Source organism: Artibeus jamaicensis, unplaced genomic scaffold, assembly GCF_021234435.1.
Source record: "Artibeus jamaicensis isolate MK-2021 breed Jamaican fruit bat unplaced genomic scaffold, CSHL_Jam_final scaffold_916, whole genome shotgun sequence".
Lineage (NCBI taxonomy): Eukaryota > Metazoa > Chordata > Mammalia > Chiroptera > Phyllostomidae > Artibeus > Artibeus jamaicensis.
The window spans coordinates 36,594,787-36,618,130 of NW_026522059.1; the positions used below are offsets into that span (position 1 = coordinate 36,594,787).

General features: G+C 41.1%; 1 protein-coding gene across 1 annotated transcript in view; it reads right to left on the reverse strand.

Moving 5' to 3' along the window:
* The window catches only part of SULF1 (sulfatase 1), a 151,486-nt gene extending 128,989 nt beyond the window's left edge, over nucleotides 1-22,497 (reverse strand). The window contains exon 1 of the mRNA XM_037148941.2: nucleotides 22,162-22,497. The gene's annotated coding sequence lies outside the window, so the exon portion shown is untranslated. The remainder of the gene's footprint in view (nucleotides 1-22,161) is intronic.
* Between the last annotated feature and the right edge of the window lie 847 nt (nucleotides 22,498-23,344).

Genomic DNA, 23,344 nt, shown 5'->3' on the forward strand with positions numbered 1-23,344 from the left:
CCACAGACTCAGGTGAAAGCTGCCACGCGGCAAAGTGTTGACGTTGACATCGTGGGGTAGGCTTATGGGGGGTTGTGATACCCTTCACTGTGATGTATGTTTACAAACTCTTATAATTTGTAGAAAGCTTTATAAAACGTGGCCAGGAGCGTCTGAGTTTTCGTGGTGAAGAGTGTCTAAACTTTGAGTCAGCCCCTTTACAGTGTAAGTGTGTGAGGGATGCCGAGATGGACTCGGCCGCTGTACTGCACATTAGAAGACCCATAAAGTGGTGCTTGCTTTGAATAGGATGCCAGGAAAATTCCCCAAAGGTATGGTTTTCAGAAATCACACACTTCTGGGATGCATTTTCCAGGGGGAACCCCTCGGCTGTGGAAAGAATGCAGGCTACCACAGCAGCCGCTCAACAAATGAACAGCAGCTCCTCTGCTGAATTGTTTTATGACGAGGGATGAAATATCGAACGGGAGCTGTTAGGTACTGAATGTCTTGTGGCTTAGTGTTAAAGGGTTCTTACTGACATCTCCCCTGTTATTCTTTGATGAAAGCAATGTACTTTAAATTCCATCAGGGGTGGCTGGATCAGCCATGGTGTCATTTAAGAGACTTGGGGTGTGTCTACCCGGCACATGCTCTCGAAGGCATACAGAGTGTTCAGTGAATTAGAAGAATTTTCCCTCCTCCACTAATTTGGAACAATAAAAACTCACTCAGGTTTTAAAGAGGAATTTTAGCCTCAAGTTCTTGAGACTGGAGCCTCAGGAATAACAGAGGTCTCGTTGCAATTTAGTAGTTCAAGGATAGGATCTTCCCACACGATGTGTTGCTCCAGCTAGAGGCATAACCTTTACCGCAGCCACCACGTAGAAGTCCCCACTGGTGAGAGCTAGCCGCTTTACATGCCTTCCTCACCTAACAATTGTTCTGCAGTAGAGCTATTTTTGTCTTCACTTTACTAACGGGAAAATCGGTCATAGGAAGTGACGGAACTAGGATGTGAACCTCAGTCTGACTCCATAGTCTGCAGTTGTCTCCATTCAGCTGAAAGCTGGAAGGAACCTTGGGTAGTGTCTCATCTGCTGGTTTTCGAACTGGGTTCCAAGAAGCCCTAAGCTTTCAAGGAAGTACTTCAGGAATCTTGGGGTGAGGGGGCGGATAGAGAAGGAGCAAAGGCGAGGGGGTAGTCAGGTCAAGTGGGCTTGAGCTCCCTTTATTGGATTCAAACAAAGAAGCTTCATTTCTATCTGTTTTATAGAATGACTTTAAATTTTGTTTGAAACAATGGTTTTGCTATGGAAAAATACTTTAAAACTCTTGGTCTAGTTTGATTTCCTCATTAAAAAAAAGGTATAAAACTTGGGATTCAGAAAGATCGAATGTCTTACCTGAGATTTTTGTAACAGCCCAGCATTAACTTCAGGTGTCAAGGTCTGCCTGAAACTATTGGCCTCTCCATGTTATTTCTTCTCACTTGTTACATCCCAGGGAAAATGAGAGATAGGCAGACCTGGCTGTGTTTCCTGACATAATTCTACTTGAAAAGTAGGAGGCAGGAACAACATTATTTCAGTAGGCTAGACCTTTTTTTGGCCCTTGGCTGTAACTCTGAAGTTGGTCAGCATTCACCTCATGGCAAATTAAAATTAGGTGAAGAGTTAAATATGTAATTTGCCTGGATGACTTAGGTCTCTCTTCCTGTTTTCATTCATGTGGAAGCAAGTAGCAAAGGATACTTCTGCATAATCATCCAGCTAATTACATAGCTTTGGCCTGTGAGTACTGCTGCACAACTGCTTAAGCCTGTTAAAACTGTTCTGTTAAAACTGTTTATCAATCCAGTCAAAAGCATCTCTTTTCATGTGAGATTCAACAGGTGTGCAAAGACATCACTCTTAGAGGTCTGGTAAAGCCAAGGAACGTGAACATCGAATGAGCCAGTATAGCTTGTATGAATGACAAGCTTGTAAGGCCTAAGATTTCATGGCTTCCTGAACACCTGTGAGCTTCTCAGGGTCCCAGAGGCCTGTGAGTTCTCCTACTTTTACCTGCTACTCCCACACCCCCAGTGGAAAAGTCTCCCCACCTAGTCCCTGTACAGCTGGGCGAGCTGCACTCTACCTGGTCCTCAACCAAACAGATTTCAGTTCCCTGCCAACCCAAAGCCACTGAAACAAGCTAATCATCCCCTCCTCTGAGAATGAGTACATCTCACCCTCTTGTTACTACAAAGCCTGTCCGCAGTAGCTCCTCTTGCTCACTGTTTCAGAATTCCTCCTCTGTGTGGCCCTACATGGCGGGCAGTGTCCTTCTTCCTTGGCTGTTAGAATAGGTGACTAATAAGGTGCTATTTAATCCCATGTGTCCAGTGTCAAATGTCCTGTGTTCAGTCATCTTAGAACTCAGGAGGATGTCTCCCTCTCTTACCAAAGAGATGACCAGGAGGTGAAGAGAACAATGATCAGACACTACTACCAAGTGAAATTTTCAGAGAAAATTAGTGCCAAATACCACATCCTCTGAAGTTTTGCTGTTGGGCTATTTGCCCAATAGCAAAGTGAATTTTGCTATGAATTTTAACTGAAATTACACCAGCTGGAACTGACTTTTATTAATTTCAAGACCCCTGAGTTTTTCCCATCTGCTCTTTTTCATTTTTAGCATGCTTACCTGGAGATTTTGGGGACCAAACATTTGTTCGCTTCTCTGAGAGGGCTTAGCTCTAGTCCTGCCTAAAGGCAAAGGAATAAAAACTTGGCCCATCCATTCTCGTCATTTAAATCTTTACTAACTATATTCTTTCAGCGGAAGGAATTTTTCTCTTCTCCACAGACAAGAGGTTGTAATAAACAGGCCTTTTTTCCCATCCGAAACATCCTAATATTGATATGTTTTCCAATTCTCAGCCCTAGGAACAAAGCTTTAGGTGTAATTTCTTTTCCTACTCCTTAGATTTACAAAAACAAGGTCATGTTTGTACTCGATTCTGGTTTTAAATTAATCTCCTTTTCTCCTCAGCATTTCTATAGCATCCAGGCACTTCATTATTTAGTCATTTCCAGATATTGAGTGCTTGTCATTCTTGAACAATGACCTGATCGTCCCTTAACGAGTGGAGAAACTGAGCGGTAGAACTCGCAAATCCTCGCCGGGACACACATCACTCAAAAGGTTATGGCTACCCATTGAACTGCTGTTCTCCATACATTCTTAGACTACAAAAAACTAAAGTTTTTTCATAAGCAGCATGAATGGCATCCTCCAACCCTTAGAAACGATTAATTACAAGCTCATTTGCGTTCTGCCTTATGAGAGAAGCTTTACAGAGTAAATAACTATATTGAAACTGCAACCAACATCAACACCAAAGCTATGCGTAGTTACTTCTCTTTTCTGGACTGTGCCTCGTACAGATCAAAATATATTCTTAGTTCAGCTCACTAAGCTGAACAAGGGTTCATTGAAACAACATCTGTTGCCCATCAAATGTTATTTTAGGAGTGGGGAATTCTTTTTCAGAGATAGATTCTGCTTGGAAGGTCTATGGCAGCAAACAGTTATTAACTTTCACAAGATTTTACATATATATATATATATATATATATATATATATATGTAAATATATAGGATCCAAGCAAGACCCTGTACCCCCACTTCAAAGGATTCCTCACTTGACTAATTCTAAAGAGTAAATTGATTTTCTCATCATTTGTTGTGTTTGACAATAGAAAGGCTGACACAGCAACACTGCTGAAATGACAGCTCATTCCCACTCAAGGGGAAGGAATTTCTGTTAATATTCTTAATGACTGGCATCTTTATGAGAAATGTGAAACCGTGTATCCTTAGCAATAACCTGACTAGGATTAAAAAGTAGCTGGTGCTCAGAACGGAAGTCATCGTCAGGAGAAATTCTTTAGACTGATGCAAATTAACTGAATAAATTGGCTTCCTAATTATGGTGTGGATATTCAAGTTTGTTAAAAATCAGTTTGCGCCGAGGAAGAATTTGGAAAGGATATTTCAAGAAGTGAGCTGACATTCTGTTGAAGGAAAAGATAACACTTTTACTTAGTAAATTCCTTTCACATTTCCTAAGAATTTCTGGAAACGATTTAAGGAGCAAGGGCACGTAAGTCGACGGAAAACACATTAAGCGTGCATTGCGTCTTGTGTACTTGGAGCAAGAGTCCTAACGTGTTACTGCAAACACTGAGCAGCACATTCATTGTGATGCCCTAGATTCTCGATAACCAATAATGTTTCCAAGGGGGTTTGTTTAACCGCCTCGGGGATGGTTTGGGCCCGAGCCCAGGGGACAAGTCTGAGAGAGACGACACGTAGGCCAGCCATTCACAAGCCATGTACAGACCAGCCTGTGTTCTGGAGCAGCGCTACTTAATAGTCTCCATGTTGTACACCAGTTAACACGTTTTTATGGGGATCTCAGTCTTCTCCTGCTCGCCAGGTTCACAGCAAACCTTCTTTTAGCTCTTTACCCCAAAGCCTAGTAAACTGTGAGAAGAAGCACTTTGCCGGCGTTGGAAATTAATTAATCTGGGGGAAAAAAGGTGTGAATTACAGGAAAATGTAAACTGCCTCCATGTAATTAATGACTGGGTTTTACTGTTTAGCATTTACATAGAACGTTCTTTTGAGAGAACGCATTGGTTTTCAGAGGAAAACTGAGCAAGGTTCAAATCCTGGCCCCACCGGTGTGTGATTGCTTGTGGTCTAGTTCCATCACTTATCACTAGAACCACTAGAACAGAAACAACAAAGTCGGAATGAGAACGGCAGTGTCCAGTGCATGGTGGGTACTCAGTCACACTCAGTTTCTCTCTCCTTCCCTGAACGTCGTTTGGTTATTCACGTCCTAAGCACTATTTCAGGGTTAGTTGCCCTGAGTGAGTAAAAAACCATCTTTTCCCCAGGGAACATTAGCCAAAGGGTGATCCTAATCACAGCTGCTGAGGTCTCTATGTGTAAACATAAATATTAAATGACAAAAAAGAAAAATAATAGGGATCTCTTTAAAAAGATGGTGATTGGTAATCATTCACAATATCACCTGCATGTTACTGTTGTGACTTCAGCCCTGGGGACAGACAGTTGTCCAGGGAATCAGGTCAACTCCAAGTGTTAGGATTGTTTAAGAAATCCAAAGAAAGCTTTCACTAGAAAACTTTAGTGAATCACTTTAAGAGAGACACAGAAAAATTGAACAGAGGGAATATCATCCGAGAAATTTAGTATGTCCCGAATCCGGTTTGTCCCCACCAGTCCTTTTGTGAGCAGGTGGAGGAATAAATTGCAAATGGACCACCAAATAAGCCAGAGACAGGGAGCTGGAGCACCAGGTAGGGGCGCAGACTGGGCAGAGAAAATGAAGAGAAAGCAGGAGAGGTGGGGAATGGTGCCCTGGACGTAGCCGACTGCAGAGCCGACTGAGACTCTGCTTGAGGATATGCTGAGACTGAGACAAGAAAAAGCCTTGTTTGCAGAATCTGCAAGTAACCTTGACCGAGGCTGGCAGGTGCATTAGTAAGAAGAACCAGAGGCTAAGAGCCCACGACTGAGGCAGGGGTGATGGACAGCAATGGGGTGATAACGGGCAACACCTGAAAAGAATTGCTTTAATGCTTTAAAGCCGTGCCAAGCTGAGTAACCTGAGACTGATGTGTGATTGACTTCTGTGAATGCAGGCTTTACCCTGAAATTCCCTGACTTTGCAGTAAAGTTAAGATGTGCACTTCGGGTGTCTGCTGTGCCGCAATGCATGGGGCAGGACAGAGGCGGTATTACTAATGGAGGAAGAAGGTAGTGAGTACGGTCCTGTCAGCTCACCTAGCCATTCTAGTTTGAAAAATGTAGACAAATGAATATTATCAGAAACTTTGGAGAGGGAAGAAATCCTAAGATGGCTGGCTGGAAGAAAAGAGGTAGAAGACAGTAGCCCATGTATCTTGCCACTTATCTTCACCTCGAGTCTTCCCAGAATGGTCCCTTCCTGTGTCAGTGCTCAGCGGGCACCTGTGCGGGCACCTTAGAAAGCCAGCTGTGTTCACCTCTTTTTATCTGAGCTGGTAATGGCAAAGGGAAAAATCATGAAGTCCAACCAGTGGTGAGACTGAGTATCAAATCTGTCATGTAGACCAGAGATTATAATCCGAAGAGGTTATCCAGGCAGTCAGATTATCTACAGAGCTCTTCGACTTTCTGAAGGATGGCTTAGAAATAAAAATAAAAATAATTAAAAACCCATGAATTTTTTTCTTTTATTTTCTTTCTGTCTTTGAAACTATGCTTTACTAAAAGCTGAGGTTCGGCAAATTGAACCAACTTAATTTTTAGGTGTGCTGTTTAGATCGTGATGTCTTGAAAACATTTTAACAGAGAACTCAAAATATCCCTCATTCCCATCACAAGCACTTAATACGTGCTAATAAGGTGTGGCGCCTGCTTTTTCACGCATGTGCTTTTTCTTACAAACTATTCTCCTGGAAAGAACTCTGTTAATCCCAGAATTAAAAAATTACCAAATACCTCCAAAAGATATTGGTTAAAATATTGACTAAACTTAAAGGGAAAATGTGGAATAAGGACTATGTAATTAATGGTAGGGGGTCTGGAGTGGTCCAGGCCCTGCTGTGGCCCCTGGGCGTCAATCACGTCAGTCTGTCAGCCAAGCTCTCAGACCTTGTCTTCTTGTTTGTGTGGTGGGACCACGAGAATTCCATGTCACAGAGATATGAAAAATTTAAATTAGACAATGTATATAAAGCACTTACTTGCACACTGCAGGTAGGTACTTCATAAATCTTAGCTGTTACATATAATGTTAGTAAATAAAACGTAGGCATCTTTCTCAGTCATTTTGTTTTGATCTTCAAGAAATTTTTTTCTATTGCTAAGTATAACATGAGCCCTAGAAGTTTTAGATATGGCCATCAAGGGTGCGAAAAAGCACACTGAAATGCCAAAAGAATGTAACGGAAAGTGTGCTGGTGCTGGAATTTTAGGACTTGAGTATCTATCTGCAGAATATGACTCTGACATTTGATAACTATGAATAATAATGATACAAATAATCTTCACAGCCTGACTTTTAATCTGCTGAGTGGGGGGGCCCTGGCCAAGTAGCCCAGTTGGTTAGAGCATCGTCATGATGTCAAGGTTGTAGACTCGATACCCAGTCAGGGCATTTTCAAGAAGCAACCAATGAACGCATACATAAGTGGAACAATGAAACCGATGTTTCTCTTTCCCTCTCCACTCTTTTCCTTTCTCTCGAGAAATCAGAGAAAAAAAACATTTCGTCTGTAGAGTGGGTCCAATAATAATGCCCATGCTATCTACTTTATTTAAAGCACTATGGAGATTAGATAAAATAGGGTGGTAATAATGGTTTTCGGTTACCCTGACTGGTGTGGCTGTGTCAGTGGGCTGAGCATCATTCCACAAACCAAAAGGTTGCCAATTCAATTACCGGGCAGGGCACATAGCTGGCTTGACAGCGGCAACCTATCAATGTTCCTCTCGCACATTGATATTTCTCTGCTTCTTTTTCTCCCTTTCTTCCCCTCTCTCTAAAAATAAATAAATTCTTAAAAATGATTTGCAATGGTAATATAATATATAAATAAAAGTTATAGTGAAATAGCAATTACGATTTTTCCTGAGCTATGGATTGATTATTGATGACTGGCAAAAGGTGTAATTATAGTTTATAAGTACTTTTAAGTGGAAATTACTTTTCAGTTTACATAGAAATGGGTTATGAATTTGGAGGAAATGTCAAATAGAAGACTGGGATTCTGTTCACTTTGCCTCTAATTAGCTCTATTAGCATATGCAAATCATTTCACATCCCTGTGCCTCAGTTTCTTTTTTAAAAAAACTGTATTTGAAAACAGTTATAATACATCTCTGAGGTTTGGAGAGTTGAGCTATCCTATAGAAAAGTTGCAAGAATAAGAGAAAAAACACTCACATACCACTTACTCTGATTCCTTATGGTTATTTTAAAAATATTTTTCAGTGTGTATTGACTTTAGAATGCCCCTGTTTCTTTTTCCTTAAAAGGGGCACAAGTACTTAATAGTGTGACATGCTTCACAGGGTTGTCAACCTCAAATATTTGAAAGCACTTTGGAAAGTATAGATTGTTAGATAAAATTGAAAGATGTAGGGTTCATAAATTAAGAAAAGACAAATTAAATGCGACTTTAGAGGACTAACAAATTACTGTGGTAGATTACAAACTGAGAAGGACCACTGTTTCTGCATAACAAGATTGGAGCTACTTAAGGATCCCGGTGATGAGTGAGAAGATGAGGGAGATGCTCTCACCGCTCTGTGTCCTGCTTTTGAGCTACGTTTCTCCTGCCAGGGCTTCCATCTTTTGGGGCTGCCTTTTACTGCAGCAGCTTGCCATTTTATGTCGTATTGTAGGTGGAGATTTTGAGCATGTTTGAGAAAAGGTTATAGAAACTCAAGGGCGGTTGTTACTGGATGGCAGGACAACAGAGTTGTGAAGAGTTTAGTAAGAGCTTCATGTCTCCAGGTCCTCCCTTTGAGTAGCAAAGTGTCCTGGTTTATTTTCATTTAAGACAACAACTGAGAAACAGATAGGAAATGGGAAAGCATGTTTTATGAAGTGTTCAGTGCAGAGACTTAACTGAAAAATCATATGAACAAAGTGTTCTTACGGACCAAAGACGTAATTTTTCATGGAACCCTTTCTCATCATTCGCTTCATATGTTTAGCTATAGGACAAACAGGTAATAATTCTGCCCCATTATCTTCACATTCTCAACAGAATCCTTCTCTCTCATCAGAAGATGTAATACCATTAAGCCTGATTTTGTTCTAATATTAACCAGATTGGTAATTACGTTCTCCAGTAGACTGAAATGTGACCAGTAACTTAAAAAATATGAATGAAAATTCTGTTTTTCCTGGGACACATTTCTTTTATTTCTCTGACAAACATAATGGTTTCATGTAGTTACAATAACAAAAAGCAAATCTAGAGCATGCTTTAAAAAAATCTGTTTTTCAAATAGCCAAAACCGTAATTAGGTAGTCTAAATTAGTCTTTTATTTTTGAATTCTTAAATTGTTATTCTTAATAGTACAAAATGAAAATGCAAGTTAATGGCTATGAAATACATTTATAATCCAGTAATGATTGATTTTACTTCCTCGACAAATAAATCACTTTGAAACGTAAATTATAGATACATAATGGCATATACACTTCTGTAATTTATTAAGCTATGAAGAATATTGCTGTTATATTTCTCTCGGGAAAATTCTAGTACTTGAGGAAGTATTTCAAGTGTTTCTCAATGAGGTGACATTACTGAGAAACAGCTCAACTATTCTAACATAAGAGGTTTCCCTAATACTGAGAAGATGTGATATGTTTTGAATCGCTTGAAGCATGGGGTAGTGAGGGAGGAGCGTGAACGCATCAGTTCTAATGCCCATTGCTCCACCCACTAGCTCTGTAGACTCAGGCCCATCCTCACTGAGGTTTAGTTTTCTGATGTACAGAAGTGGTGTATGAGGAATGGTTAACATTGTCATCATGATTTGGGTAACATTTTTTTGGCATGGGTTAAAAAAATGCCTTTACAAAGGAGGTTCTCTGTAATAAAGCTACATATTTTCAGATCATCCATAGCAACAGTGCTTGGGTATTTGTATTAGAGTGTATTTTCTGCAAGGGCTCCATATGAACAATCAATGCTTTTTTTGGTATTTGCTTCAATCCCAAGAATTCTCCACAGTACCTAATTATTCATCCTAGCACTCAGCAAGAGGGCCCACAGTCACAAAGAGAGCTGGGTTCATACTTTCAAGTTCTTGTTAGGGCTTAAGTACAGCTGACACATGAACTCCCTTTAGTCCTGGTAGAGTTTCACTGATTTGCACTTTTTAATAAAGTCTAGCTTGTAGAACTCTCTCTGGTGGGAATGAGTTTTATGATTTGAGGCAAGTCTCTGAACACCCCCAGGCCTCAGTTTCCTCCAATGTAAAAAAAGGAATTTTGCTTACATGCTCTCTGAGATATGCCTCTAACATTCTGTGTTTCTGTGGTACCTTAAGTGCCTTTCCTGAAAAATCATCCCTAATTCCAAATTATTTAAGAAAACTATAAGAAAAAAGATTCAGTCACTTTGGTAGAATGTGTGATATTTTCCTTTTTGTCCCAAGTAATTTAAAGCCTCTCATTTTATTGGCTAATTGGCCTACAAATAAGAGTGTGAGTCCTGGCCAAAAGAATTTTTACACTCAACCCCCACTACAAAAATATGATTTACTATGAAGTTTACAGAGCATTTCATTTTTTGCTATGCAGCGGACAGTAAACATATTCTTTCAGGTGGGACAAGTATATAATCTGGTACTATTTCTGAAATTCTGTTGTAGCCATCATTTTACAGGTCCTTAAAAACTGATTTGTCACAATCTCCTCTGTTTAGCTCTCAGGAGAAGTTAATTGATAATGTAGAATCCTGAGTGGCTGGCATGTGAGTGACACCCAGCTATACCATTTCACATCTAATTAAGGAAGATGGGGATTCTAGCTGGCTTATTGTCTGTTTGAATCTGTTGGCATCCAGCTGGCTCAAATTCAGCCCTAAAGAGTGATGTAGACAGAAGATGAAAAAAAAATTAAGTCAGAGAAGCAGTGCACAAGACAGTGCCTTCCACATTGTCAAAAAGAATTGGCTGGTGTAGCTGTGGATTTGGTGCTGCTTAGTTACCTAAAATTTCTCAATGACTAAAACGCAACTTTCTGTTTGAGAGGCCCTTAAATATCTGTGAAGAATAGCAATAAATGAAAATTGTACCTAATTAAGAGCTGAATTTATATGAGAAGATTTTAAGTGGTGAGAGAGCATCTATCAGGAGGAAATTATTGATGGTTGAAATAGTTAGGGAAACAAAGGTCCACGAGGGAAATGAAGGACACTTTTCTTTAAGAATGGGTAATATTTGGATATTCAGAACCATGATGAGAGGGCAGCCCGGCCCTTTTAGGAAACAGTATGAGCAAATGCTTAAGTATAAGTGAGTGATGTCGATTCAGGAGACGTTGGACTATCTTAGTAAAGAGCAGACAGAAAGTGTGTAGGGGAAGTGGGATAGTTACAGTAGAAAGGATTAGGCAGGTTCTTAAATGCTGGTATTTCAGTTAGACTGGACGCTGTAGGAAATTGGGAGATGATGGCTTTAGAGTAATAGAATGAGGGGATGCAACAACGCTAATGGAAGATAGGTTTACAGAGGTGTGTAATAAAGAGGGGTAAAGCTCAATTAGAAGCATGAGTGACGCAGAACTGATTAAAGTTCTTCCCCACCACCTCCACGTCTCAGGGGGATGTTGTGTTTATTTTTTATTTTTTCAAAGATTTTATTTATTTATCTTTAGAGGGGAAGGGAAGGAGAGAGGAAGAGAAATATCAATGTATGGTTGCCTCTCGTGCGTCCTTTGCTGGGAACTGGCCTGCAACCCAGGCATGTGCCCTGACTGGGAATGGAACCACGGTTCTTTGGTTTGCAGGCCTGTGTTCATTCCACTGAGCTACACCAGCCAGGGTGGGATGTTGTATTTATTTAGGCTTGTCTTAAGGGAAGGACAGAGTTCCAGTAGAGGAGAATAATGTCATCTAGACGGAGGGAAGAGCACAATAAAGGTAAGAGGTTGGTGGATGGTAAGTTCACGAAAGGTTAGGTAATTCACTCCATATCACACCACTAATGGTTCTAGAATCCAGGTTTCCAATGTTTTTTCACTGTACCACCCTACCTCTCTTTCCTAACTGTAACACAACTCCCATTATTCCACGTATTTTATTTGATGGCCAGTAACATTTTCATTTATAATTTGCCCAGCATGGAATATGATTTGCCTGAAGCCAGTGAGATGACAGTCCAGTGGGTGTCCTAAACTTCCAAAGAGGTTATAACAGTGGCACAAGCAATTGTGGGAACACCTCCAGTTCCACTTCTGAGACAACTGTGGTGGTGCATTCAGAACGGCACAGCAGCGGAATGCTGGTTTGGGGGCAAAATGGCTAATGAAAATAATAATTACTATACATGAAGCACAGAGCTTACTTTCTCTGTTGTGGGTTTTTTCCTTGGTCCCTATGCTTGTGTCAAAAAAGCGACTTTGACAGGATGTGCTTGACTACACCGATATTCTTTTTTTCTCCATTCTCCCAACTTACTTATTTTTCTTTTTTTACAAGGCCACACTTTTGCAGTTCAAGAGGTACCTCTGAGATGAGTCCAGATGCAGAACGTGTATGAATAGAATCCTGAATTTAAATCTAATTTTAGACAGTCTGAAATTAAGCAGTTTAGGAACATCAGCTCACGTTCTACAGCCTAATCATCATGCGAGCACATTAGGCCATTTGACCTAAGTGGGGACCAGATGAAGGGATCTGATCTAGCACTAAGCTCAGCACCAAGCCCAACTTTTGTGCTTGCTGCAAATGACATTCACTGATGTAACTTATACATAATATTTGATATCTTTGACCCATTGGTTTCTTGACCTGGATATCTTAAGAATTACCGGTTCCATCATTAGCTATTAATAGCTTCCAAATATAAACAGGTTCATATCAGTTAGACCCTCTGTATGGCAACACTGAATGAGAAATAGATTATAGGTACTGATATTGTACTTCAGCAGGCATTTTTCCATAGGAACCAGGGAACGCGGTTCTGAAAACTCAGTTGAGTAAAACAAATCAGGCCACAGTCTTCATTAAAAACTTGAACAGAAACCAAGTCTTTTCTGAGGAACCAAAAGGCTGTCAAATGCCCACGAGTCAATGCTATTTCCACAGATTCCTAGAAATAGCACTACACTTTCATTCCAAAAGTTGCTGAGTCAAGCAGTGTGTCCCTTCAATCACGCTGCCCCCAACATCAAGAGCAAGAGCTTGCAATGGCAACGGCAGTCTCTGACTTCTAATAAGATTGTATAATGACAGAGGTTAACACATGACTCTCCCATTCTGAAGAGGATCTTAACATGAAGAGTGGCTGAAAGAAATAAAAGAATAAGACTAAGCAAGAGGGAATAGAAAGACAAGCAGGGGATGGGGAAACCCTTTTCAAACTTTAAAATGAGGAATGATTTGTCTTTGTAGTAAGCGATGAAGGGAGTGCTCATAGCATTTCTAAAATAAGTTACTCGTGTATCTGCAAGTGGATGTCAACCCATCTCTGCCAAAGTAGAAGCTGAAAGTTTATGAGCAGAAGCAACTTAAATATTTCATCTCCTCTGGCCTCTAGACTCTTTAAATTATACGCCCCTGTCCATCACCATTTTTCGTTGAAAGAGAATGAGAGGTATTTACAGAAGTACTTTGTTGTTCTACCTTGAAAATTCATTACCTCCCCAAAGTTTTTAAAAACACTAGAATTAGTTGGTCAACCATTTTCTTAATCTAAGAAAAAAAAATTTTTTAATCTAAAAAGGAATATGTCATTTAAAAAATCACAGTTGTGTATTCTAATGTCTACTGATGATCACGAAATTAGATTTTCTCTGTTTAAATTATATCATTAAACATTTATATATACACATATTTACTATGTTTATACTATAAAGTTATCCCAAGCACAGGTATTAATTTCCAGATAACAGATAAAAATTTGTTCCATAATGCCGGTTGTCACTTTGGAAATTTATGGTGTTGCAAAACACAATTCTGCCCCCATTTTCCTTAGGCCATGTCACCATTCCCATGTCTTGGACTTGATATTTCAGTGTCTCTATGTCAATTGTCTTTCTTTTGTCTTCTATTTGATCAATCACCAAGTCATTAACATTGTTATTTATTTCTTCAAAATGTTTCTTACACCTATCCTTTCCTCATTCTCAATGTCATCAAGGAGACTAGGCAACTCCTTTTTTAACTTTTGAAAATTTTTGGTACCCTCTCCAGGTCCATGTCCATGTATGTGCATGTCCACGTCCACTTCTCTCTCCATTTCTGAAAACCCCATTGCTTAAACTTCCTAAGGCAGCTGTTCAACTCTAAAGTCCCGCCTCTCTACCTGCTGTGCCAGGCACCCTTTAGAATGTGCCTTAATTGAGCTAGGACATGCTATGTGCAAAACAGAAAAGGGCACCGAGTAGAGGCATCAAGAGGATCACACCCTTTCTCCTCCTCCTCCTTTCTCTTCCTTCTGGTTTTGTCTTTTAGCACTCGTAGTTTCTCCCCATCCTCCTTCCTTTCTTCCTTTTCCTCTTTGCTCAGTGCCTCCCTTCATTGTGTTCCCAAAGTGCATCTCTGAGGATCCTCTAATTTAAAAACGTGGTGTTTTTACTTAAAAAGTCCATACTCAATTTAACTCCAAGCCCTAATTCAAGTCATTCTTTTCATTTGGAAAAAAATACAGCTGTTTGAATACTTACTATGTTCTATGCTCTTTGTTAAGCATCTTACTTTTATTATCTCATTTAACTATTATAACAGCCTTTTGTGATAACTGCATATCCATTTTATAGAGAACGAAACTGAGTAAAAAAGAGGGTAAACAAATTGTCCCCACACAGTTTGTAGACATAGATAAATCACTGCTCTGGTTCATCTGCTTATGAACATCGAGCGAGGTCTAGCCTGGCTCAGGTTCCAGCTTCTCCAACAGGGGGCTCTGTTGACATCCCTTTTTATTTAAATAGTACTAATAATTGATATTTAACTGCAACATTCTTTTCAAGACTACTAAGAATTGTCTTGTGTTCATGTCTTCCCTTCACAGCTAAACTAGGTATAACTTCAGAGCTAGGAGGGGGTCCCCTATTAATTTATATTCCTCTCTGCACCGGGACAGAAATATATACACAGGAAGTTCTTGAATCCACATGGAATAAATGAATTAACATGCTGATAGAGCTTTCTGAAGCCTGTTCTTTCTGGCTCTGATTCTATTTAGAAGGTACATTATGGCTATTCCTTAGGGCATCAACTCAACTGCTAAAAAGTAATTTAAGCTGTTTGATACTGAGAATATTTCCCCAAGTCACTTTTACTAAATAGAGATGTCATATGTGAAAAAGAATGTGATAACACACGTGAAGCCTCTAGGTGCTTCAAATAAAAAATATAGCATACTCTGTGCATTTATTCATCTGCTATATTCAGAACACTTTCCTTTCTTTGAGCAGCACGAAGCTCTCAAGAGGAAAAATAGGAGCATGTGATTTGCAGGGGCCTCTCTTTCCTGGGATGCATTTCTTATACATGAAAGCTAAGAGCTGAAGTTTCCAGAATTTCTGGATGCAATGCCAAGCACATCTGTTTACTAGGACATTCTATTTAGGGGAAGATTGATTATTGGCAGGTGAGGGTTAAGGGGGAGGCTTTAAATTGGCAGGAAATCTGTTCAGAGGACATGTTATATTATAGAAAGGTGATTTTGGTGTTAAGCCTTATTAGTAATATGAGTTTGAAGAAAATATCCACAGGTGCACACTTTTAAATTAATTTATCAATAAATGCACACTCGGCATGCAATTAATCATTTCTCACCATGACCCTGGGATATCTTATAAAAGCCTAACCCTCAGTTTTATTTTAAATTAACAGGGCAGGTGTTGCCTCTGAGCTGTACCAGCACACCACAAAATTGGACAATGAACAAAACTCTCTGTGATTTCCATTTTGTTTATTAGTAGTGTTCTGTTCTTGCTCAGAAAGATGGGGTGATGCTTAGATTGGTATATTTTAGGCCTCTTTCATCAAGTGAATAGATGCAGGGAGGTTTTCCTGAGTTGTTGAGACAAACCTATTTCAGGCCTTTTCTGTATTCTGTGACTTGGACAAGTTGCATGTATTTACTAGTTAACCCTCTTTGCTGATGGGAAAATGCTGGCTTGGGGTTTCAGTTACTTGTAGCAACATCACCCATATGTAGCAGCAGCAATGTGTAGCTGAAGCAAAGATTTGGACAATACCAACAAAATAATGAAGGAGAAATGGAGGAGAAGACAATAAAAGCAAAAATATATGATAGCAGATAAAATTCTAGGTCTGAGTCAATGGCTTAGGAACAGAAAATTCAATACTGGCAGTTTTATAGCATGTTTGGATATATGTAAGAAAGCAAATCTCCGGGTTACTATGGTACCCTTCTCTCACAAAGATGTCTAGGCTTGCTCATGAGTTTATTACCCAGATGAAAAGCTCAACATCTTTAGGTTACGTTCAACCAGAGCCATCTGGGCCCTTCCTAGTTCCCGAATTCTGCTCCCGCTGTCAGCCACCTAACTTTGTGGGAGAATCTGATTAGCGTCATGTAAAGTGTGCAGACTAATTTTTGGAGGTTTTATCTTTTCCGATGAAGACTTCTCACCAAAAAACATGGCGTGTCTGTTCATTTATTCACCACCGCAACTTAACATCAACCTCCTTCATTACCCTTAAACAGGGACACAACTGAGTCCCTTAGATTCACATTTTACAAAATGAAGAAATAGTTTTCTACCAATTTGTAGCTGAATCACACAAAAAAAATCAGGTTAGAAAAGGATTTACCTTTGACGGTGAAGTGGAAAGCTGCATTTTTTGAATGAACAAAGGTGTAACTCATTATTGTACAGTAGTTCATGGATTACAAATTTGGAGGGCGAGGAGGGTTAGCTTAGATGCTACAGCTGAAGATGGGTTCTTTGAAAGGTTTATAGACGTGGGAGGGAGGGATCTCCAGAAGTACTGCCTCGCACCTCCTCTTAGAGGAGTTCTGCTTCTTTCCTGTCCCTGGCCCCAGGGCAGGTGCATACCAGATGATCAGGATCCGAAAGAATCTCCTTTGATCTAACCCAAGATCCTGAAAACTGAAATTGAATGACCAGTGTCCAAGGACATATTTGCTTGGTGGCATTCAGTGCTTTGTGAGGCAGTTTCTCAGTCAGCCGCCCTTGTGGGGAAAGGCCGCAGATTGAAGGCCCGTTTGACGGTGGGTGCCGGCTTTGGGAACAGACCAGAGCTCAAGCTGATTGCTTTCAGCTTTTTGTTAAATTTGGTTTGGAGGTGAGGGATGGCAAAGGTCCAAGCCCCTTGTTTTGTCTAAATGGTATCTTGCTTTACCAATTACTTCTGGAAGCTTGACCTGACTCTCCACAATGTTTTGCCAAGTTATTATTTCTTTCTAAATAGTGGGCCAGAAGGAAGGAAGAGGAGCACATGACCCTTTGGCGAATTCCACTCCCCGCTGGGGTGCACCGCTCAGTCCTTTGTTTCCCCAGCTCTGCGGCCCAGCGCCTGCTCTTTATTATCCTCTCATGCAGGACCCAGGACTCCGCTCCTCCCGGCACAGTGCATTCAGCAGTCACCATTGTCTCCACAGATCCATTAACTCAGTTGCTCCAAATCCCTAAATGCCCAGAGCAGCAATCCCCCTCTTTTTCTATCTCTCCCTTTTTCTCACTCTCTTGATCTCTCTTTCTTCCCCTATATAGGCCCCTGCTTTTGGTGGCGGAAGAAAAGGCTAAAGACACACCATAAACAGACAGAATTAGTGATTGGCCTAACTGAGGTGAACACATTTGTGCAACCTAGACCTTTATCTCCATGTTCACTTTCTCTTCCACTGATGCACAGGCACTGTGCCAGGTGCTTAACATTTTCTGCGTAACACGCCCAGGGTGGGTCATTGTTCCCGTCTCTTCTTTACAGAGGAGGGAGCTGAGCAGTTAAGTCACTGGTCCACAGCCCCACAGCTAGTGATAGAACACCTGGCTTAGAACACCAGTCTGTCTGAACTCAAATATATATATTGAGTACTGTACTTTCCTGCTTCCGAAATCATATTTGAAATTCTCTAGCATAGACGGGCAGCTAATAGATGTAATTTCTACCAAGTCATAGAAAACTGAATTAGATAAGGATTTTTCATATAATACACAAGCTTAATTTGGGGCAATAATATTATATTCTGCTTACGTGACATTTTTCCTAAGGTACCCTGAAATACAACCATTCAAGTTTCATCGTTGTTTTTTCTTTGCTCTCGTAGGCAGAGAGGGCTGTCAGGGCTGGGAAATCACTCTACGGTGGGCTAACTAGAGAGAAAAGCTCCTGGGATGCTTGAATGTCCCTGTGAGCTTGTCGACACACATTTATGAGTGTCTTCCGGGGGCGATAGAAGGGGACCGGGGCAGTCCCTGTTTTAGGAGACTTCACCTCATCTGAGGAGTCAAGGGTTAAAAAGGCAAAGTAGAAAGGAGGATAAAAAACAAGGTGACTATGCTAAGTGCAACCCACAGATAACTAATGGTCAGCTTCAAGGTAAGGAGAACATCGCTGGGAGATGTAGCAGTCAGGTGGGGGGGTGCTTCTTGGAAAAGGTGGAACTTAAGCTGCAACTCTGAAGGATGTGTATATAGAAGTGATAAGGATGTTCTACGCACCGTCTTATAAAAATAGAACTAGGAGGGACCATGCGCATGACAACAAACTCTCATCTTGCTGGGAACCAGACAGAAAACTAGAGTGGATTGGGATTAGAGAAGAGACCAGGAAGGGGAGACACTGAGCTGGCCACTTTAGCTGCAGGAAAGGGTAGATTGCTGTTACTGTAAGAATTTGGTGGGAAATATGATCAGAAAGCTGGGACCAAATAGCAGAGGACCAATCTATCAGACTGAGAAATCCAAACTTCATCCTATGCATACTGAGGGTCCATGTGGGACTTCTCAGCTGGGAAAAGCTTTGATGGAAGAAGTGTTTTGAGAAATTCAGTCCGCGGTGGTGGACAGAAGAGGGAAGTGGAGGTGGTGGACCAGTTAGCAGGTTGTTGTAATGAGCCGCATGTGAGATGCTGATCGCACTACTGTGGAAGCTGTGGGCCAGATGTGGGAGGCATTTGAAAGGAAGGACTCACAGAATTTGATGACAGATTAGCTATGGGGGTGAGGGGAATATTAGAGGGAAAAAAAATCTAAAGGTCTAATTCCTCTCCTTCCCGGCATATTCAGGGAGAACTGAAAATATTTTAAACAAGAAACATATCTCAGGACAAACTTTTTCCAAAGAATATCTTCTTTCACGTACCCTTCCCCTTCCACGGACCTCACATAACCGTATGACCACAGACTTAGTTTCATATATGAGCCTCTTTTCCCTCAAGGTTAATAATCTTAATAAAAATAAGAATCTATTTAGAATCAGCTTCTTAAAATTTTCAATCCCTTTAAGTTTGTTCTGTGTGCTCCATACAAAAATAGTACGCAGGGAAAGCGGGGCCAGATGTCTTGACCTGACCGCTGGCGGGCCCCATACGCAGGGCATTAGTTGGGGAAAGCTCAATACCCAGCATCAGGATCCGATTTATGGATCTTTACAAGATAAACCATTTAAAATCTAGAACACAAAACAACCAAGCTCTTATCCATTCCCATATGGATATACATTTAAGAAAAAAATATGCCAAGTGTCATATTTGCCTCGTCTCTACTATTACAGTGGAAGTGACCCCAACAATGTCTCCAAGTCACATAAATGTCCTTAGAAAGAAACAGAGTAGATCCCCTTTTAGTTTTTTGATGACGGTCCCCACTCATAAGTTACCTTGAGTTCAGGGACTACCTGGATTAATGTATGCTACTTTTTCATTCCACCATAAAGATGGGTTTTGTGACTTAATAAATCCAGCTTTCGGATCACTTTTCGCTGGGATGATGCATCCCCTTATTGCATACTGGGAGAGCGGGATGCACCCATAGTGCAAATTGAGATCTGCACCCCAGTTACTCCTCACTTCCCCGAGCCAGAGATCCCTGGTGCACAAACACTTCTACAGCTGTTAGAATGCTGATGGGAAATTCATGTGTGTTACCAGCCGAAGGGCTGTCAGGAAGAAACCAAATGTCAAACTGAGGTATGTGGAAGTCACCATAAATATGCCTCTGAATGTTTACCATCTGGAACAGTAGATTCAGAATTTGACAAGAGACTGGGATTGCCCTGTGGGCACTGTCTTTCAAGCACACCCTTTAAGGTTTGCTCAGTGACTTCATATTAGGGGGAATAACACACAACTTTGCCTTCCTACGGTGGGAATTTATTATTCTTCAATACTTCCTTTCTTGTTCCCATCCTCCTCAGCCTGCTTACAATAGACCTGGGGCAGGCCAGGGTGGGGCATGACTCTCACATACTCTCAGAATCCTGGGCAGGCGGCCTGGCGGTCAATCTGCAACAGTTGCAACATAAGCTTGTGGGCTCCAGGGGCTGAACTGCAACTTGCCTTTGTTAGATGCCATGATACCGCATCTCAGTGAGAAGCCCAACTATGAGGAGGAACCTTACTTTCTTCTGAAATATTTCTGCGATAGTGAAAAATGGCATCACTAGTCAGCACTGTACCTGCCACATGCCACCTGTATAGTGCTAAGCCTGGTGCAGCATGGGCTAGTAGTTTGCTTTTTTGCCCTTAAAAAAAAAACAAAAAAACAAAACTCCAGTTCCATGGTAAAGCCAAAATGGAATGATTGGAATTCCCATAGACTTCAGCTTATGAACTTAGTCCTTTTCTGGTTATGTAATATTAAAAATCGGCTAATGCTCAGTCTTAGTGACTGCATGGTTATTTATGAGGACATTTTCTCATTGAACTAAGACCATAAGCAGAGAACATTCTGAATCACAAGTAAACACTACACTAAAATATTGTTTGAATCACTAAACGTATCAACTGTCTGGTTGTAAAAAGTATATATAACACAACTTGAAACATAATTTTATGGGCATCTTTATTCAGATGAATATTAAAATCACAAAGCAGGAGCCATCAATCCTGTTATACAACCTATTAAGCAGCTCCCGTTTCAGAATAGCTTATACACAGTATTATTCATTGGGTCTCTTCACCTGCAGCGGGTGACAACTGCGTTGGGTGTCCCTACCAAAAGTGAGAGTCCGATGGGAGCTGGACCACGAGCTCCACAGGCATGCGATGTGGGAAGGCAAGTCGGTTAGGGTGCAGGAGGAACTCACTGACTTACCTAGCCTGGCCAAACATTTCAAAACTGGACACTTAATTTTTGATCCCTGTAAAAACAGGGCATCCATTCCAAAGGCCTTTTTATACCACAAACTAAACACGGTGTGGAGACCTCATTGTTGTGTTCAGTTCGATTTCACTTTGGTGGGTGCTTTGGGCAGCATGGTTCCGCTACTGGCTCCCCACATACATGACGGCAACTCATTTTATGTTGCTCAGGCACTGGATCGCCATGAATTTCCAATGACTAATTTATAATTAAAATAGTTTTTTTTTAAAGTTTGTTTATAACCAAGCCAGAAAATCTATTTACATTTAATTAACACTTCAGATAGCCTGTTTAAAACCCATAAATGTAGCGACTTTAATGATCCATTACAGAGATGCTGCTGCAGTTTTCAATGACTTGTAAAACTTTCACAAACAGATCTGCAAATGAATTACCGCCCACTGCTCCCCTGCAGCTGCTGAGGGCTAAGTCAAAGAGCCTGTTCCTACTTCCTCCTTTTCTGTTTCTCTTCTAGCTCTAAGCATTTTTGTTTTCAAGCTATTCTATCAGCTGCTCAGAGAGCAGCCGCTGCCCTTAGGGAGTTTTTAAAGTTTGGAGCCCATCTCCAAAACTGGTTAAAAACACGCCGGTCCTTCATAAATCAGATATAATCAACACTGCAAAAATCGGTTAGGAAAGCATTTCATCTCTGCCAGCCACTCAGGATAGACCCCGGCGAGAATCTTTGTAAATGGAGTAGGAAAATGCAACAGTTTGAAAGTGAATTTTAATTTTGAAAGCTAAAATAAAGGCTTCCTCGGCCTTACCCATCCTTTACAAACAACGTACAGCTCCCGTTTTGAGTATGTAACGAGGATGTTAAAGGGCGCAAACTCAGCCCCCAAAGACGTTTTCGCAGCTTCACCTTCAAGAGCAAGGCAGGAGGAGTGTTAGTTCTACAAAGAGAGCCAAGCACCAAGCGACGCTCGCTGTTATCTGTCAGCTGTACAATAGCAGCATCGAGAAGATAGTAGCAACTGGCTTTGACAAGTGTGCTGTGCTAGCATTCCATTCAAACGGGGGAGGGAGAGAGAAGGAGAGAGAGAGAGGCATTCTTTGACTTTACCTGGAGGAAAACAACCTGCTTTCCTTGGGGCTGCAGAAAATGAATCCCTCCTCTTGTTCCACAAGCAAAGTCGTTCTGATGCTTGCAACTCTCACTAGGAGAAGACCACACAGCTCCAGCAAGGCTGCCTTCCTGCTCCTAATCCCCACTCGAACGTGATGACACACACTAACCCCAACCATCTGGTGAAACACGTCCTCAAGCACTCAGCACAGTGGTGTGTCAAGACGGGCTGCCCAATCCAATTGCTGGGGCTGGTGTCTCTCCCCGACGGGAGGCTGAGGGCAGGGCTGAAACGGGAGGTCTGAGAACTCCCGGTCAAGTAACCTGAGATTTGCTCAGAGAAAGGACTGCTATAAAAAGAGAAGTGGGAGGTGCCAGCGAGAAGGTGGAGGGAATGGATTCTCCTGGTGGCCAGTTCTGCGTTACTTTTCACAACTCCCTGAGCCCCCCGGGGACATTTGGGACTCTCCAAAGGAGGCAGAGAAACACGAAAAATCTTTTCCTGCCAACCCAGTGAGGGCAATCTTCTCAGCGAGCACTCCCTCCCCGCCCTCGAAATAAAAGCTTCATTTTGACATCCTGATAAAGTGTTAATGTAGGAGCAGTTTGCACTGAAATGTGACATCTACATTTTGAAATCTAAACTCCTACCTTCCTTTGATTAGATCCGGGGCTGCCTCCAACATTCCTTGGGAGGCAGGCGGTGGGGGTGCAGCAAAGAGCAGAAACTTCTCTATTCCCACATACAGCTTCACTGTTTGCCACAGGCTCGACTTCAGAAATAGTCAATGAAAATCATTTTAGTTTCTACGCGTGTAAAATAGCACGCGCACCCACAGATAGAGGTGGCTTTTTAAATCACTTGCTGCTTTCACAGACATCTCTTTGTGAAAGCACTTGGTACCGGAGGGCTGCTCTCTGTCATTGATTATTTTTATTGGCTTCTAGTTAATTGCACTTATAATGTCCGTATCGCTCAAACAGCTCATTAACAATTTTGCTTTGAAATGTTTTCAATTTTGGGTCATTTCAATACCTCCTTCTTACGTGCATTTTCCTTCTCTGTCTGTCTGTCTGTCTCTCTCTCCTCTAAAAAGGTTTTATAAAACTAATTACTTTGATAGCAGTGTAAACCAGAAAATGACTATACTAGTTACACCACTTTTAGGAGATATCTGAA